The sequence below is a fragment of the Urocitellus parryii genome, chromosome 10 (genome assembly GCF_045843805.1).
Source record: "Urocitellus parryii isolate mUroPar1 chromosome 10, mUroPar1.hap1, whole genome shotgun sequence".
NCBI classification, from domain to species: domain Eukaryota; kingdom Metazoa; phylum Chordata; class Mammalia; order Rodentia; family Sciuridae; genus Urocitellus; species Urocitellus parryii.
Window position 1 is genome coordinate 129416140 of NC_135540.1, and position 14670 is coordinate 129430809.

Consider the following 14670-nt stretch of genomic DNA (forward strand, 5'->3'; position numbering starts at 1 on the left):
TCAGTCCTTGTCAAAATTCACTGATTAATATTGAACAGGATAAAGAAGAAATAGATTTATAGGAAGGAGAGAAAAAAGTGCAGAAGAAAGTTGTTTTTGTGTTCTATAATTTCATTTGCAGAGAAGCTGAGACAGAGTATCAAAATGATAAGGTCATTAGCTTCAGATACACTAATGCAAAGGTTACTTGGTGGGCCTTGTTCCAAAGTGGGAATCTACACATCTGTCAGATATTGAAGGCTCATGCCTTTCACTGGAGGATGAGATACGACATGGAAAACCATCGTGACTTTGAATGTCTCCTTGATCTCCTTAAGGGATCCACTGTTGCTGCCCGGACTCATTTTATTGCTCTTATAACTGAGGCTTTCTCTTGCCTTTTAAGGTGGGTATTTTATGGATGACTTCTAAGTGACAACTTGATATATTCAATTTTTCAACCATATTCCAAACACCAGCTCTGGATTATTATTCATTAATAGTGTGAATGTTTTGATAGGAAGTCTAAGGAGAAAAATAAGGAACGTGTGTGTGTGTGTGTGTGTGTGTGTGTGTGTGTGTTTGACATATTTACGAAGAAGTTGTTAATTTTTTGGATTTGTATCTCAATGAAGAAATATTGATTTAAAAGAAACCAGCAATTTCTGAGGAATAATTGGACAGTAAAAGGAGAGATGTCAAACAAACCATGTCCAAGATTTACCAGGTTTAGACACCAAATCAGGCAGAATAAACACAGGGTTGAAATATTTTGACTTCTCACAGGAACTTCTAGATATCCAAAGGCCCTCCTCTGACTTCTTACTCTGATGTGATTGACATTGGCCACTGTATACTGACACAGGTTACACTCTAGACTCTGTCACATGCTCCTTGAATCTTTAAAACATGGCCCCAAACTGTGTTGTTCTTTATGGATACTTTTCAGTCTGTCATCTCATCACTTTGGAATAACAGTAAGACTTATATGTAAAGTGAGTCTGTTTACTAAATGAACATAAGATTGCATGCTAAATCTGAGAAATTGATAGTATCTCTTAGGCCAAAAGAAGGAAATACAAAATTTCCCCCACTAGAGATCTAAAGGTTGGAGGATACTGAAGACCAAAAACGAAACCAAAAAATACTCCTAAAGAGTTTTCATGGGAGAAGCACAAATTGGTGAGTTGGCAAACAGTGGTGCTCAGAAATGCGGGACTTTGTTTAGATTTTCAACTCACCTAAATTCTTAGATGCTATTTATGTAATGTATGTTAATAATTGATATATGTTGAATACATATGTCAAGTATCTTTCCATGTGTTATTTTAAAATGTTTGCATAACACTCCAGGGTTATATTGATGATACTGAGACTGAAAAGAGTCTAGAAAATATTCTGAGGGTGAAAGGCTGATAAATTGGGAGGTTGGAATTCAAACTCCGATTTACATGATTTCAAAATCCATTCTCTTCCATACCTCATTGGCTTTCAGGAGTCTCCTTGGACATCTCATCAGGGCTCTGTGATAGTATATTCAGTTAAGTCTGATCAAAGAGAGACCAATGCATAGATCCTGAGTCCTCAAATCCTCAACCATATACCATCACTCATGGAAGTTCTGTTCTGATTCAGGACCCCTAGAGCCTTCTCTCCAACCAAAGAGGTATTTGTCTATTTTGATTATCTTCCCTGAATCCTAAGCAGTTTTCACTTGTTCTTGCTCCTTTTCTGTAAGATCTACACATAAGATCTACAACAAATCAGGCACAGTGTTGTGAACCTGTAATCCCAGTATTCAGAACATTGAGGCAGGAGAATCCCAAGCTCAAGGCCAACTGGTAACTTAGCAAGATCCTCATCTCAAAAAAAAAAAAAAAAGTTGAGCAATGTTCTATGATTATTTCCTAAAGAGTATAATATGATCATAACTCAGTGTGGTCTTAGCACTCTCAGAGAGAATTTTTTTTAAAAAAAGCCTAAAAAATAAACAAGTAGAACAGGGTGTCTTTCATAGCTCAGAGTCATTTATATCAAAAGGACCACAACCAAATAATGCCCCTAGAGTCCATTCTATGAAAATTTCTCCTTTGTAAGATGACATAAGGTTAGGAAGGAAGGCTTGTTCTTGCCTTAGAGAGTAAATTAATATATGGCCAAATTTACATGTCTATACCTTCTAACCATGCATGACCAAGCTCCCAGGACACCAAAACTTTCTGAGCCATGCATAGTCAAGTCTTTGTGCATTTTTTAAACAAAATAAAACAAAAACAACCTTATCTCTTCCAGTTCTCAATAAAGTACTTCTCCTTTATGCACTACCCTCAATAGTTCTTTTGTAGAGCATTTAAAGTGAGTTATGAATGTATTACTGGAAAGGGTGCATACATTCGGGTAAAAGCCCACATCTGATTTAAATTCCTGTGAATTTAAACACCTATGTAAGTGAAGTAATTCAGAAAAGGAATGGAACAGTGAGTAGCACCATTTCTCTCACAGCTCTTCTCTAATTTAGGTGCTTGGGTCATGTCATATCAGAGGAGTCTTCATATTCAGAAAACAGATGAATTTTTATCATCATCCTTGAATTTTGTTTTGTCACTACTTAATTTTCAGTGAGTTAGGTCTATGAGAAATGATGTCTTAGGGAAAATAAATGGGATTGGAGACTAAGGAAGCGAATGACTCATTAGGTCTCTAGACTGTGAACCTTTGTTTAAAGTAATTATTTAGGTAGGGAGGTAGATAAGTAGATAGATTGACAGAATCCTTATAGAGCTTTTGTCTTTTTTTTCTGAAGGCACATCTTTCCTTACCAGGTTGCCATCACTGGTAATTCTTTTATGACCTCCTCTCTAAAACATTAGACATTCTGCCTGAGAATGTGTATGTAGTCAAAATCTACATGTTTAATCATAGAGTAGTTCAAAAACATTACCATATAATGTGAGGATATTATAAAATGTAAATATGCACAAGGGCAATGTTATGTCAATGGCAGTGATAACATATTTTAGGAGGACTTCACAGCAACTGGCAAGAAAACCAGAGGTCCACCGGTACTCTCTGGAGTCAGGGAAAGAGCCAAGCAACCACAGAATCCTGCCAAATTTGCTATTATAATGCGAATTGACTTGTGATTCTGGCATTCTCAATTAAAAATTGAGTTGCCTAACTGGTGTGTGGAATTAAATCTGCCTATGCTAACTAAAAATAGGGTGGATTTGGCAGGGAGGAGGACTTGTCCTCCAGTTTTCCTCCCTCTCAAGCTCATTCCTGCCTCTCCTGTTCAGCTGCTCTTTTTTCTGTCTTTAGAATGCAGGACTTCCTTGTTTTCTCTCCCAGCCCTGGTGAAACCCTACATGTTTTCTAAAACTTTGCAAAAATCTTTTTTAGTAATTCCTATCCTGAGCACATTTTCTGTTCTCCCCTTTCTCTGTCTCATGTGCCCAACCACAGATGTAAGAGCCCAGCTGTACACCAAGATCATTTTCCTTTCTCTCTTCCCCTTGAGGCTTGTGAGAGCCTCAAATACAGAGCTGGCTTAGATTCATTTTTACAGCCCTCTTCAGCTCCTAGCCATAGATTGGATAACTGAGAAGTTTTCCATAATATAACTCTTGTTTGTACTGGTGAGAGACTGAAAACTGAGCTCAATGGAATAGTAATTTGATTGAATATGACATTTATGCACTTCAGAACTCTAAGTTCTAAGTGCAAATCAGAAGTAGATACCTTTGAAATAAAAGAATCTGTTTCTCTTTACACCTGTGATGCATACACATAAATAAAAATATATAAGCATTGCTTAGAGCTCTTTCATAGATAAGACATGACTCCGCATTTAGAGAATGCTTATGAAGATGACATATAATTGGGAGGAAATTAACCTTATGTGGTTATGAGGATGACTGTGTGTTAGCTTATTACTATGGAAGAAGAAAAGAATTATGTAGACTATGTGAATAATACGGGCTGAGTTTCCAATTGTGTTTTATTGGTGTGGCAGTCAAAGTATTATTGGATATATTAGAATAGGATATGTAATCAAGAGCTCAATTCTTTAATGATGAAGTCCAAAAACTGTTTGACAATGAGAGGGCACGCATTTCTGTGTGATATTTTCAGTCAATTAACAAAGAACGTCAATACGGGTATGTACTTACCTTCAGAAACTACTTAATTACACAAATTGAGTACCTAACTTATACCTTGCGTGAACTGATTTGAAAAAGGATAATTATATTGACTGCAACTGAAGTTGAAAGTTATAGCACTGGAGGTGCACCCAGGCTGATGTCTGCTTTTTTGCTTGGTGCCTTATCATCTACCATGTACAGTTTCTTATTATTCACTTTTAAAATTTGTTCAGTATTGGAAGCTTGGGAAACAGAAAAAGCAAAATATCAAGAAAAAAACATAAATTATTATAAAACACCCCAATTCAGGTGTAATTATGTGTTGCCTTTTGGTGCAGAGAAGTTAAGTAACTTGATTAATATTACATAGCCAGTAAAGGCAGAGTGTGGTTGCAAATTCAGGTGATCTAGCACTGGTGTCTGTACCTGAAATTATTATACTATACTGGAAAAAAAAAGTGCTTTGTACATAAACATTGTATTAGTGCACTGGACATTTTAATCAAACTCTGAATTAAGGGTCTAGTGTTGCACAAAAGCTTTCAATTTTCCCCTTTTATTGTGAAGCATGGTTATTTACATCTGTGATAGCAGGTTGATAATCATACTATCGATCTCTAGGAAAACAATACTTAAAAATTCCCAGCATTTGAGTCTGGTTTGAATTTTCTTTAGCATCTATCTGCTGTGAGGCTCCATTTATCTTTGGAGGATTGAATATTTTGTTCTATTGCACCGTTTTTGCTATTTGTATTTTATCTGTGTAAATTGGAAAACTATGTATTCTACTTTCTATGGAAAGCCTTTTATGTGGTATTACATGCAGCTAGTCTAATGCATCTATTTGAGCATAAAAAAGAGAGCAGAGATGTTTAAATGGGGACTTGAAGATTAGAAGTCCTCTCTCATCACCAGTTGGTGAATAAATTGATGGAAACAGATGTTGAAAAAGTATCAAGTAACCAATGCTCTCACTATTTTTTCTTCTTCTTTTTCTTTTTGTTTTCTTCCATTTCTTCTGGCTTTTGCTGAGTTTAAGGTCAAGTACTAGCCTCTACTATATATACCAAGGATTTCTAGAGGGCATAGGAATAGGGGTATTATTTATTTATTCAATAGCTGTTTCCTGAACTTTACTTAGCTTCTTTGAGCTGATAAAATAAAACTCAGCCCTGATGAAGTACCATATACCCACATTTACATTGATTCCAACACGATCTCCCCAGGTTCCTTCCAAGAGAACCTATGAGAATGCTTTTCTCCCCATAGGTTCTCCATGAAGCGTCTGTTAACAACAGCTGAAGGAGCAGCAGGCACATAATAAATTTAAATTGATTCCTTTATATTTCTTTATGTTCCTCTGAGATAAAATGAGTTCATTTCAGAGTTCCTAGGTTTTTAATATAATTAGTTTCTCTCTTTCTGTGTCCTCTTTGACATTCTCTCTTATATTCTATATCATGTGTTGAAGCGTGTATTTCTTATTGCTTTCCAACATTAGCCAACATCACAGATTAATAGCTAAAGGGGTTTCACTGGCAAAATGATTACTTCTTTGATGATCACTTGTTAGGGTGCTTGTTGTGTCTTGAAACTTAATATGATTCATTGGCTTGCTTGGTTTTTGAAGTCTTTGCCGCTGAGCACTGTCATTTGAAGAATGATAAAAACAACCCCCAAAATGTATATGGTATCTGAAATTAAAATGCATTAATATTGGCAAAATAGATAATTGAGGATCCAGGAAGTATCTTTTGCAAGTAGATATGCTCATTGAAATAATCACTTACTTCTCTTATTTGTCCATTGGTTATATGGTCATGGAGTGATTCCTCACACTTGTGTTGTTTTATCATTTATAGTTAATATTCTTGGGTTTCTGTGATCATAAAACTATAATTGCAACAAGAAAACATTCATGAACTGTTAGCAAAATAGAAATGAATTACTTTAATGAAATTTTAAATGTGTTTGCTTTTGAAGGATGCAGGACTAGTTGATATTCTCTTTTCTTGTGTTTCAGAACTTAGTGCTTCTTGGGTTAAATTTGTAATTGTCAATATTGGTCTATAAAGCAGTAGTTTTATATGAATCAACCTAATAGGCATAATTACAAATATTCCGGTAATTATTTTATTTAGGAAAGATGTGTTCTAAATAAGCATACTTTGCAGATAATTAAAGTTATCCCTTGAAATGTTACAACTTTTATATTAAAAGATAAGATGGAACTATTTATAAACATAGTACCATTTCTCTCCTTTTCTTATTTATTTATGGAAAGCTCAAGGTCATTACTATAGACAACCGTTTTACTGTAATTCTATAGTGTGACTTCTCAGAGGTTATGAAGTCAGCTGGGGTATTTCTAAGAACATGTGTCTCCTCTTCTCTTTTTTTTTTCCCACTGATAAATCACCATCTCTTACTTCTTTGTGTTCTGAATGTCTCTATCATGCGCTGACGCTGACAGATGATTTACAGCACAGAAATTAAAAAGATGCCATGATGAATTGAGCCAAGTAGATGCTGTAGTTCTGAGAGGATGATCTATTAAAACACAAAAGAACAGATAGATGCTCATTGATTCAATATAAAACTGAGCTTGTAGTGGAAGCTATGTTAAAGAAGAAGCTAGTAAGCAGGGATAGGGAACACTGTAAATGGACAGTGGTCAAAGACCTTGAAGTCAGAACAGGAACAAGAGGGCTGATATGTGCACATTCTAATCAGTTCATTGGTATAAAGAAAAATAAGAAACAAACAAGAATAAAATTTGACTGCTGGTTGTTACTCCTTTATCTCAGTCTTAGGCTTCTAATTGAAGGTAGGTGACTATGAACTTGCAATTCCAGGAAAATAAAATCCCATTTACTCTGGAATATTCTAATTCTTATAAAGACAGTTGTTCCTCGAGGGGCATATAATGCTCAGAACTAACTCCTGTGTGCATTTGATTTACCATAATAATCCAGTGGATTCTAGGGAGCTATATAGTTAATATATAGTGAAATAGTGAATCATGCCGTTAATAGTGCCAAAAGCACATGTAAAATCTGAGTCAGTAAGGCTCAAAGGAAAAATCTGTGGCACTCTCATGAATCAAGTTCATGGGCTTAGAACAGTAGTTCTCTACTGGGGGCAGTTATTTCCTCTAGAAGACATTAAGAAATGCCTGGTAACAATTTTTGATTGGCACAACTGGGGATATACTTGTGACACTCAGTAGATAGAGATCCTGCATGCTACTAACCATTCTCCATTTCTCAGGGCAACACCCCAAAACAACCACCAAACAATTATTTGACTCAAAATAATGTTGCCATTGAGAAACAGTGGTCTGGGAAAACTCTTGAGTATAAGTGAGGAAGATGATATTTGTAAGCATCCCTGAAGCTCATCAGACAGAGGGAATTGAACTGAGAAACTCCAGTGTGGCTGGTTAATCTCTAAGTGGACAGTAGGCCAACTATGTCTGCAGGAGAACTTGCTTCACACCATCTGTCTGGGAGGGAAGTGGCTTCTCAGAAGGTGTTTCTAAATTTACATACACTTAGCTCCTAAGAGTCATCCCAGAAGGGGAGATGAAATGGCTCAAGTAATGGAGACACAGCAATATCTGGCCACAGCCCTGTGCTCTCATTAACAAAGTCATTTTACAATGGCAGACATGAGTCACACCAGCTTTGAAGGGAAGGAAATTTAAATGGGTTAATCAGCCTGGATGGCAGAAGAGGTGATCCCAGCTGACTCACTTATAGGAGTGAACATGTCTATCAGACTATTTTATAAGAAAGCATCATGCCTTCATCTAATAACTCCTTAATATAGGGCTCCAAAGAACTAGAAGTTTCTGTTTCTTATCAGAAATTAAAGACTTTTATGTTGGCCCCATACATGCACTGAACCACTTTACCAATAGACTTGAAGTTCCCTAGATAACTGAATGACCACCAAAGCTGACCAAGAAGGATTGGCTTTATTTGTAACCTTCACTGCTCCCCATAAAATTGAGATCATTAGAAAAAAGCTTCTTCACATGGCTACATTAATAAATTTTACACATTAAATTCCAATGGATCCCAAGTGTCTCCACTTTAATGCTGATCTGAAAGAAATCTGAGAAGTTGTATTAGAGTAACCTGATTCTACATTCTTTCATGAAGATAAATGTGTGGATGAATGTGAATGAATAATGTGAGAGACAAGTGAAATATTTTGCAATTACGGTACCAGAACTAAAAAGAAAAAAAAATGGAAACTGTATCATGAAAGCGGAAGATTTTTTTCAAGAGGAAATCAAATTAATTTTTATAAAAATAAGGGGTTTTTTTTCCAGCTAGTACTTTTTTGACTGATGCAACTCACCCCTGACATTTGCACTCCTATACGGTTTTTAGAGCTGATACAATTTTTCTGTCTCCTGACTTTAATATAAGGAAAGCCATAAGGAACTCAATCCACATTCAGTAAACTGAGTTGAAAATAATTAATCTGAAGTCAGCAATGGCAGACATGCAACATTCAAAATGGTATCAAGACGAATGAGTGAAAATAGCAAAAAAGGGATTTTGTGGTAGTTCACTACAGAGGATTCTGTCCCCTTGTTCATCCTCCAGAAAATAGTTTGGCAATAGATAAAGATGTGCACACTGATGTAGGGTAACTTGGTATTATAAAATAAATACTTGATAAAGGCTGGTTATTAAAGGATGCTATGTAATACTTATTCATAGGTAACTTTAAAATCTGTGGGTCAAGCTGTCCTCAACTGCTTTATCTCAGAGTGAGTGTGCTGAGTGTGTAGGGGAGTTGAGGGGTTGGGAAGCGCTCTCTCTCAGGAACCTATTGTTAATCATGCCAAATGCTACCGAGGCACATTCCCTCTTCCCTTCTTCTCGAAGCTCCCACCTACTTTCCTTCCTCTCACTCACCCCTTTCCTTGGATTCTTCTTCCTCTTCCTCCGCTAATTCTTCCTGCCTGTGCCTTTCTCATCCTTCTGTTCCACCTTCTTGCCTTCACCCTTCCTTTTCAATAACAAAGATTTCCAATAATAAAGAAGGGTTCACTGTTGTAGCCTTCTCACAAAGAACGAGGGGGGTTAGCAGGCTGATAAATGCCAGGGGAGATTGTAAAGTAGTCAGTATGCCCAGGAGAGGAGAGATGGATGGTTCCCAGTCCCCGTGAGTGAGCAAGTACACCAGGAACCACTGAAGGTACAGCAGTTACTGACTACAACCCTTTACTTTTTAAAGAAAGTTTATAATTTTTATAAAACTAGCAAAAGAAAACGTCACCTCAAACAATGACAGAACATGGCACCAGACTCTATATCTAAGAGTATATGTTAAATGTATTGTTCAGGTTTCTAAGGGGAAAAAAACTGACGACTTATTACCAATGCCCACTATATCTAATAGAGAGACATATATTATTTTTAGAGTATTAGAAATTTTAGAAGTGAATGGATGCTCTAGACACTTGTCAGAAATGTGCACACACTTACACCATTGTTATTCAATTTTACATGAAGTGAATGAAGTCCATCCTCCACTCATGACTCTGTCTATGCTCTTGTACTTTGAAAATCAATCATTTTGCTACTTTTTCCTATTGACTATAAAGCCAGTGTTTACATGATAAGAGAAAGTACAGATATATCCCTATATTATCTACAAACTGCTTAGTTGATTAATATAGTGCTGATTTCTAGTATCCAAATAATAATCACAGCAATGTTTAAGAAGATGCTCCTAGGTACTTGCAGGGAAATTGGATACTCCCCCTGACTAGTTGATATTTATTTCAGAAAAATCTCCCTTTCCACGTGGAAACAACAGTAGTAGGAGCAGCAAATTCTGTTGACAATACATCTCACAGATAACAGATACTTTCCAATATATTTTATATGCATTTTCTCATTTAATTCTCACAAGAATTGTATAGGATAGTCTGTTAGGTAGATAGTATTTGTTGCTCTTACATATGAGGAAATTGAGACCTGGACATTTTAAATGACTTGGACCAAGTCATGGAGAACAAGTGAAAGAGCTGGTATAAGACTCTCAGATGGCTTCAGTCTATAGTCCCTGGCCTTTCTAACTTGTTCAATGCTGGAGTGAATGCCCATGAAACCTATCTCCTGAATAATACATGCTTAGAAAGAAAAAGGAGCATAATGAAGACAACGTTGGCAAATTGTTTCTAGACTAAATTTTTTTTTTCAGATCTCAAAATGAAAAACATATCCTTAAATTCCACACCTCAGCAGCTGCCCATGACTTTGGACTGTGGGAGGGGTGCTGGAATGAACATTTGTGGAAATGAATCTGTATTTGAGCAGCAAAACCAGAGATTCTATACTGCATTAGGAGAAAGGCCTGGAGAATGCGAATCTCAGGAGAAGGCATGTGAGTGAGGTGTCGGCAACTCCCTCACGGGAATAATCCATCTGTGAGCAAGGTGTGGTGGTGCACCCTTGCAACCCTAGAAACTCCAGAGGCTGAGGAATGAGGATTACAAGTTGGAGGCCAGCCTTAGCAGTTTAATAAGAACCTGTCTCAAAAGATAAAAATGGTTGAGAATATAGCTCAATGTAGAAGGCCCTAGAATTTTATCCCCAGTACTACTGAAAGAAAAAGAAGACATATTAAAACTTGTCCTGCCTCTTAATAGCATGTAACTTGGGATTAGGTTTTAATTATCTTCTCTGCACAGGGTTTTAATACAGCTCAGTGGTAGAGTCCCCAAATTCCCATGAGATATGTAGTCCTTTGCCAACAGAAAAATTGTAAAATATTGAAAACATACCTATCAGTCTGATGAAGGATGGGGAGAGGGTCTTAGAATACTTTTTCAGCTAACACACAAGGAAATAATGTATAGGATACAATAATAATATACTTAACCCAAATTCCAATTTATCCTCCAATTAGTTTACCCTGCTTTTGCTAAATTACTAAATATAGTATCTAGGATCCTATTAATAGTTTTAGACTGTAAAAATGATATTATTAAAAAATTTGGTATTGTTATAAACAACAATATTAACTTTTACTTTAGATACTTTAAAAATGTAGGTTTATCTGTTGTAGTTTTAGTGACTCCCAGAGTAGAAAAGGGAGAATTCAACCCAAAACATTATCTCTCTACTGCACATAGAAGTAGGATATGAACTTACCTAATTGGTTTCAGGATCAGGCAGAGTGGCATACATTTAAGTTTTGTTACTTAATACTGCAACAAATATTGGTAACTCATTTAACCTTTCTCATTTTCAGTTCCCTCATTCTTTCTGGGTAATAACTTATACCACATGTTTTTGAGTGGAGACCAATTCCAAAAACACAGGAAATATTCTCATCCTTGTATACTGCCCATAAAGAATGCATAATACCATTGGTATTTTTTCAGGGGTCTTCTGGGAAGATCACATCACAGTCTCATTATTTTCCTTTTTTTCTTAATGTTGCTTTTCTGCAAAAACCGTATGAAAGTAACAGAAGGAATCCAACTAAATATTGCCTATATTTTTATCATTCAATGGAGTTAATGTTTTTCATTCATCTTATTTCTTTTTCATAAAAGGATATTAAATGTTTTTTATATTTTCGTAAATATAAAATATGTTTTTCATATTCTAAATATTAGCACTACCCATCTGTTCTCTCTCTCCAATGAACTGGTTTACAGTTTTATGCAAAGGAATCACACACCTGTAAAGAATTGAGTTTTATTTCATAAAAGTAGAATCATATTATATATATATGGTTTTTAACTTGCCTTTTTATATTACAATGTATAATAGACATGTCTCTAAGTTAACGACACTCACCTGTTCAAATGAAAGCTTCCTATCATAAGCATACATGTACAGGACTATCCATGCAGTACTGTTTGTGATGGTAGTAGGACAGCTGAAAATATCTTGCTTGTCTATCACTGGGGGTCAGGGTGAGTCAATGAAAGTATATCTGTAGCATGGTATATTTTGTGACTATTTAAAAACATTTAGAATTCTATATATTAGACACATAATTTTTTTTGTGTGTGCTAGGAGGGAAACAGAAGCTATTTAATATAAGGCCCTCTGTTTAAAGATTAGGCAGTTGAGACCTAAAGCAACTTGCCTAGCTTTAGTGGTTGAGAGAGCAGGACACAGGCATGACTATAAAAGTCCAGTGTTCATCCCACCACCTCCTGCTCCTGGCACGTGAAGCAGAGGGTCAGCTGTAGGAATCTGTAAAATGCATTTTAAGAGGCTTCCAGTCCATTTCCTGTGGTAGGAGTTTAACAGTACATTTACCACACCAAACAGTATGTAACATGCAAACTGCATTAGGTGGTTTTTCGGTTACAGCACATAGTTAGTGTCACTCGTTGTCACGCTTTTGTTCCCTGACTGATTTTCCAGGAGAAGGTCAGAGCCCTGCATTACTTTGCTATGCACCACCATGGCAGGGTCCTGAATATTTAATCACACTGCTCTGATGAGAAGGGAGTACGGCTGCAGGTTCCAGGGGAGTATGTGCAGCGAAATCATCTTCAGACTGCTCTTTGGAAACACATCCTTAAGGCACACTCAAGGACATTCAAAAGGCGTGGAGAATGCAGAGCCATGTTTTGCCTTTACCTAGTCAAAATTGAATATGGGGTTCTGAGCTGAAACCCAAGAGAGGTCTTTATTTTCTCCATAATCTAATAATTTGCTTTATGTATGTCAAAACAAGAATATGTAGTTTGGGGAGAATAGTTGTGTTTTGTCGCTGGTATATTGCTATGTTTTCCACAATGGTGTGTCTGTGTCTTCTCTCCTATGCAATATAATCTGAAAGTTGCCTGTGCCGGAAGTCTTGGTGGCTGTTATAATATGATGTAGGTAATTATTAGCTGCTAAAGTAGGAAGTATGTTGTTTTTATTGGCATTTGGCATATGGCATTAATGTAGTTATAAAAAGCTAGCACAAACGGATTACTCAAACCAAAGAGAATTAGAACTTGGTGTAAATATCACTGAGTAAATATATTTCTGTGATTGTATAATACTATTGCATTTGATATTCCTAGGTGTTTACATAAGTGAGAAAATAATACCATCCTTCTTATTGATCATAATCTTTGCAGAGTGGTTCTCAGTTTGTTTGCCATTTTAGCATGTATTTTGATCTGTCTATATTTTTAATTTGTATCTTTTCTGTTTTAAACAACAAGTTGTCTGTTTTATGATAACCAAAACAATTGATCTCAAGTGAAAAATAGAACAATGTCATGTATAATGCAGGCAATGTGACATCAGCTTGAAGGGCATATCTCTGTTCCCTTCCATATTTAGTTTTAACTGCCACTTCTGTATGGATGACTTTGACATGTGACCTTTACCACTGACCTTTCTTCAGCATTTCTAAATGCTTCTTATATATCTTAACATCATGGGAAATTTAGTTCCCAACCTCTACCTGGTAAACAGAAACCCAATAAAAATTTACTCAATCAAGTCATCGTCTATATATGTTGGATGGGGTTGGAGAAAGGTCAACAAATCTATTGCTCTTTGTAATTATTTTTTATTATACTTCCATCCTTTACCTAGTTACCTGTGGCTTAAAATGGCCTTTTCTGAGATCTTGCTTCACAGGAGAATGAAGCATCAAGGCCTGTGCCTCTTCCCTAAAAAACAAAAAGCAAACAACATTTTTTTTTTTTTTTTGGTTAGAGTACAGCATCCTCAGATTTGTATTGGTTACATAGTATATATTTGAAAGGAAAAAAGGATTAATCTTTGAAAAAAGTTAACAGAGAGAGGTATTGTCCTGGATCCTAAAGTTTAGATCATGTGTTTGGCCTAATTGTTTTTAAATATACTGGCAATTTCAATAAAGTACTGTAAAAAGGCAAGGTGGCCATGTCTATGAGGATCCATTAGATTCAGATAGACACTACCACAGGATGGCCTGTGGTTGATGACTTCTCTTGAGGCCAAATGAGTATCCAGCTTGTTTTAAGACTGTTTATTGATTGCCTTTGATATAATGGAAATGGAACTTCCTTCATTGGCTTGTTATTTCTTTGGACACGGAAAGCTTGCATCACCAAGACCACATCCCAGGCTCTTAGTGATCTGCAGGTGGCATCTGGTAGAAATATCTGGTGGGTTACTGAGACTTTTATAGAGTCATAATCTTGTCACCTTTAGCTTGAAATTTGACTTTTCATCAACTTTAATTCCAACAGGGTAGGTGCCATAGATCACATTCGATATCAAAATTTTGAGATTTTTGAAAACTCGGAAATTAATAAGCATGTAAGACCCCCTTCCCCATTCTCAGGGATTCTGTCTGTTTCTTGAAGGTGGGATCCAAGAATTCTGCATTTTAAACAGGCATTCCAGGTGGATCTGATGCAAATGGGCTGAAGATGATACTTGAGAAAAAGGAGCAGCAGTCTGGATAAAATTGAGTGGATGAGCTCCAGGATCTCCATAAAAAAGCCTAAAATTGTGATACACTTGTGGGACACTGTTTTCATACTCCCAATAACCATATGTGCTTT